The sequence below is a fragment of the Parasteatoda tepidariorum genome, chromosome 6, assembly GCF_043381705.1.
Source record: "Parasteatoda tepidariorum isolate YZ-2023 chromosome 6, CAS_Ptep_4.0, whole genome shotgun sequence".
In the NCBI taxonomy this organism is placed as follows: Eukaryota; Metazoa; Arthropoda; class Arachnida; order Araneae; family Theridiidae; genus Parasteatoda; species Parasteatoda tepidariorum.
This window is the reverse complement of record NC_092209.1, coordinates 87,724,292-87,730,364: the sequence shown is the minus strand read 5'-3', so window position 1 is coordinate 87,730,364 and position 6,073 is coordinate 87,724,292.

Genomic DNA, 6,073 nt, shown 5'->3' with positions numbered 1-6,073 from the left:
CGCAAATATCGCTTTACCTGCTGCAAATGTAAAGGGTGTTTTTGCAGCCAACAGAAACCTTTTGAATAATTTAAAAATGTGGCTTATCATTATATTGCTCAAAGCCCTTCAATTAATAAAACAAAACTTAGTTCAGAACCAGTTCAAGTTGCACTGATAACCAAATTTATCTTCAACACTTATTTCTTACCTATAATATCTTATTGAGGGGCCATGCACCCTTACAAAAGTATCGTAGTTACGCCAATGTATAACCTAGACATTGTATTTTGGTGAATATTGCAATTTCAACATCATAAATGCACATTAAAATAAAAAATACATCTTGTTCATTTTTTGTAAAAACAACCATCATAACCATTACTTCTTGAACAAATAACTCGAATGCCTTAATATATTACAATAGAAGCAACATCAAAAGCAATACTTTAACTAGGTGACTAGCTAACATCTATTGCGAGAATTTTTTTTATCAGAAATATGATCATCAAGATCTAAGTTACATCACCAAAACTTCCTTTCTACTGAATATTGCAAAATCATGAACACGAATAGATATTGAAAAACAATTAAGGAAGAGTTAAGGTAAGAAACACATATTTAAAGAAATTTCTTTTAAAACAATACTTTCTAACTCGAAGTTTAGTTATAATACCAACTTTATTAACAATAAGAAATTTTGTCAGTTTTTTTCATATATCTATGCTCTTTCAATTCCGTTTCAAACTTCAATCGTAAATAATGAAGATAACCTCTAAATTTCAAGTCATAAAGGCAGTTTTGAAGCTTTTAAGCAATAAAAATCTTACGAATTAACTTTCACTTTTGAAGTAATCCAAAGTAAGAAACATTAACGACATTAGATTCTAAATCATTTTCATTATTAACCTAGCTAAAATTAGCCGCTGCAAATCGTTTTGCAATTCAGCTTTTTTTTAATTGTTTCAGCTCATTTAATTCTAACAGTCGGTTTATTATATACCTGATTCCTTATGAATCCATTTACTTTTAACAATTGAATTATTTGAGTTTTTCCGATTTAACCATCACATTGAGCACTGGTTCGAACACACACACACATTGAGACTGTATCGAATGAGCACTGGTTCGTCGATGTCTCCTAATTTTTTGAAGAACAGACGATTAAGTCAGAAAAATTTTATAAAAAATCCAATTTAACCCTTGATATCCAAAACCAGTAATTGTTTGACTAACTTCACAACAAATTAAGAACATGTTTAATTTTAATTTTATTTATGTAAAACAAATTAGAGCAGCTAAGTTTTCATTAAAAATGTCAGCAATCTTTAAGGATGTTAAAAGGTCAATGTTATCGGCTATTTCAATTTTCGAAATACAGGTTAATACTTTTGACATTAAAGTATTTAAAGAAAGTAAATTACTTGTGAAACCAAGTGATAAAGTAAATAAAAGCAAAAACTTGCACACGATTAACACATTCTCTCTGAATACTCCCGAAATATATTGTGAACAATAACAGTACCTATCTCAAAACATATAAGTTTAAAATCTTTACCTGTTCTTTCTCTTTAACAGCAGTGCATTGAAAAACCTCTTCATTCCTCCTGTTACTCTTATCGGAAACATTTCTTCAACAATTCTCAAATTCTTGTCACAAAGTTTAACATCCGCATCAAATTTTTAATCTAGTAACATGTTACGAACACCACATTAATTTCGTTCTCACAAAACAACTTCATTTTTCGTAGCAACCCAGTGCTGACTGTTTATCAATGAAAACGTCTTTAGTGTTTATTGGAATTACACACGTTTGCAAGCTTGTGTGCTCAATTTAGGTCTATAAACCTTTGTCAAATAGAAGTACAGATAACACACTACAGAGAAGGTTGTTGTAGTTGGTGTTGTAGTTCATTTACGTCGCACTAGAGCTGTACAATGGGCTATTGGTGACGGTCAACAGTTTAGAATTAGAACAGTTTAACGAAACCAATACCGCACACCCCTCGTCCCTACGCAGATTGATCCAAGTGGTCACCCACCCGCACACTGACAGTAGCCAGTGATGCTTGACTTCGGTGATCTGCTGGGAACCGTGTCTTCTTGATCAGTCGACTGCGGGACATACAGAGAAGGATAACACGAAGATATATTCCGGGTAACAGCGGGATTCGAACCCGCTACCTCCACGCTTTGCATAGCGTTTGGTGGGCGATACCGCTAGGCCAGGGATGCCCCAATGAAAACATGATTTTGCGAAACCAAATTGTGGTGGTTTATTCTTCCCCACAGTCAGAAACTCTCTTCAAGAAATTAAGTCGAAAAAAATGCTGTTTGAGTTGTTGGAATTTATTTACGTCTCACTAGAGCTGCACAATGGGCTATTGGCGACGGTCTGGGAAACATCCCTGAGGATAATCCAATAACATGCCATCAGAATTTAGATCCTCTGCAGAGGGGATGGCACCCTCTCTTCGGTAGCCTGACGACCTGCGCCTGAAGTCGAGCACTTTACTATAGAGCAGTTTAATGAGGACCAATATCGCACACCCTCGATCAAGTGGTCACCCACCCTCACACTCACCGCAGCCAGTGATGCTTGACTTCAGTGATCTGCTGGGAACCGTGTCTTAACTATCAGTCCACTGTGTGAATCGAAAAAAATGCATCCCTATATTTCAAAAGATTTGTTTCGCAATGGACTAATCATAAAAACACGGTTCTCGGTAGAAGGCCGAAGTCAAGCATCACTAACTGCTGTCAGTAAGCGGGTGAGTGACCACTTTGATCAGCCTGCTTAGGGACCGAGGGTGTGCGGTATTGGTCCCGGTTAAGCTGTTCTACAGTAAAGTGCTCGACCTCGCTCGCATGTAGTTGGAATATCGAAGCAGGGGAGCCATCCCCTCTGCAGAGGATCAAAATTGTGATGGCATGTCTTCGGATCATCCTCAGGGATAGTTCCAATACCGTCACCAATGGCCCATTGGGAAGCTCTAGTGCGACGTAAATGAACTACAACTACAACAACATCCCTTAGGATGATCCGTAGACATGCCATCTCGATTTTGATCCTCTGAACAGGTAATGGCTCCCCTGCTTTGGTAATCCAAACGACCTGCGCGAAGTCGAGCACTCTAAGCTAGAATAATTTAACGAGAAACAATATCACGCACCCTCGGTCCCTACGCAGGCTGATTAACGTGGTCACCCACCCGCTTACAGACCGCAGCCAGTGATGCTTGACTTCGGTGTTCTACTGGAAACCGTATCTTTACGATCAGTAAGGTGCGGGACCTGTACTGTGTTGAATTAAAAAACCAATTTTCTGTTGAAAATTTAAAGTAAATGTTCGTCTAAAAAATATTCCTTTTTTTTTTTTAATTTTATATAATTGTTAAAAATCCAATTTAATGCTGCAAGAAATCTCAGCACAAATAATGCTGATATATCTTTTCTTATCTTTCTTTTCTTATGTATTTACGTCGGACTTATTATTCATGTTTTTCCGTAAACCTCATTCTAAGAGTATTTTTTTTTTTTAACTCCATTTTAAAAATTAAGGCTGGGGTTGCAAACTGATATCTAATCCAGAAAAAAGCACAAAAATCTGATGAAATCCTGGTAAATTAAAAAAGAGGAGGAAGTAAATTAAAATCCTCGTAATCTGTTGGCTTCCCGGAAAAAATTTTGAGGTTGTGAAAGACAACTGGAAAAAGTACTTTTAATTAGTCAAATAAATCCTACTTTCCTCAAAAGTAATTACCAGATTTTGCTTTACTTTTGTATTTTTTTCTGTCTAAAAAATTGAAATGCGATCAACAATATGCGCAATTTTTCACAATCTATTTTACAAAAATTCTGGAATCAATATTTAAATGAAAGTGAAGGGCTATTGCAGCATTCAGTTAGCGACTAAGTGGGTCATTGAGCTTCGATAGCCTTTACATTACAGACAATTTAGTACCGAACGATCTAAAACTGAATAAGTTTCACTCCCCCATCAGATAATCCACAATAGCGGTGGATACAATCAAAATCTCTGTATAACACCGATTTATTTCAAAAATTCTGTGCGATTTAAAATTTGTATTTAGCGCTGTGCAGCAGCTTCTGGATTTTATGCGATTAAACTCTAAATCATTTGCAATTTTTTTAAATTTTTGTATTCCACGTAAAATATGTTAAATATTGCACATTAAACTTCAATTCAGAGAACGATTTTTTCTATCATTAAAAGTTTGTGCTTTTTTTCTTCTTGTTTTTAATGATACGTTAAAAACACGAAAATTCATTCAAATAGTTACAGCAATTTACTGATAATCTGTTAAAGAGGTAATAATTACAATAATTTGAATGCGTATGAAAACCCATTTTATTCAGATTGTGCTTTCCATATTGAATAAATTCTCAAACCAATACCATCAATAATGTCTATTATTTTTAATAATAAAAATAAATCCAGTGTGTATACCACTGTCCGGTATGTCCTACACTCAGGGCCGGATTAACCTATAGGCACACTAGGCACGTGCCTAGGGCCTACGAAATTCAGGGGCCTACGAAAAACTTGGGAGAAAAAAAATTGTTGACAAAAATAATTTAGCTTTAAAAACAGCGAGTGTATTTTTCACAAAATTATGAAGATACAAATCAAAATATAATATTTTTCGGTAATAAATTATTTTGCAGAATCTTATGATCTAATATATTACTTTTTTGCGATTTTTTGATTCAACGAAATCTTGTATAATGCTATCGAATTTCAAACTACGCAAAATGTCGTATTCAATAGACATAAGTGCGAGCGATGCCAAACGATCTTGATTCATTGTTGAACGCAAATAATTTTTTATCAATTTTAACCTGGAGAAAGATTATTCTCCTTCTGCATTTGATCCAAGAATCGACAAATATATTCTTAATGCAATGTGAACGTTAGAAAAAGAATTCACAAGTTTATCTTTAATTTGAGCCTTCAACATTTCTTGTACAGATTTATTCTCATACAAATTTGAAAATAGTAAAAATTCATCTACAAAGTTTTCCTCTAAATCGGATGAGTAAATTTTCACCAAATTTTGCGCTTTTAGTTTAATCTCAGATTCTGACAAATTATTGTGAGCAAAAAACCGAAATTATCGTACAAATCACTGTAAGCTTTACGCTTTTTAGTCATTTAGTCATTGTAAATTATTGTATTTAGTCATTGTAAATTACGCCTTTTAGTCATTGTAAATTAAAATCCATACTAATAAAAATGTTAAAAAAAATATGCAAGAAAATTTTAGAATGTATTTTGAAAAGAGGGGAGGAGTGGGGGAGGGAGGGGAGGGCTAAAAAACGGCTATGCCTAGGGCCTACGAAAGGTATAATCCGGCTCCGCCTACACTGACGTTTTTCTAAAAGTCTTTTTAAGGTTAAGTGCAACTGCCCGGTATTCTTGCCCACTTTACCTAACACTCTTTTTTTTCAGTTTAAGCTCTATTGCTCCCGATACTCCTTAAACTGACCGTTGAACTCCTTAGTAGTCCTGAATTCGCTCATATTGATTTTTTAACGGAACAGTACTAATTTGATTGACTATTTTTTTTACTATATATGTATAAATACATCTATATATTAAATCATTTGACAAACGTATATCTACAATTCTATTGATTAAGTTAGCAATTTTATTGCATAAAGAAATTAAACTTAGATATTCCTGACGATGAGCCAAAGACAAGACATCGACATCACAATTTCGTGAAACCACTTCCTCAATTTATAGAATGATAAGAATTTCGATTCCATAGACTTTATGAGAATATATATATAGCTTGTGTGTCTTAGCTGAGTCGAGTATCGAGCCCTGGCCCCCTTCGGTCCGGAGTACGATTTACTAACCACTGTCCTGGTCGGCGGACTGAAGGACAAGTTCACGATATTTATGTAGCCGTCGTTGAGCAGCGGACCCGCAGTGGACTGATCGCTAAGACACGGTTCCCAGCAGATCACCGAAGTCAAGCATCACTGGCTGCGGTCAGTCTGCGTAGGCACCGAGGGTGTGCGGTATTGGCCCTCGGTTAACTGTTCTACCGTAAAGTGCTCGACT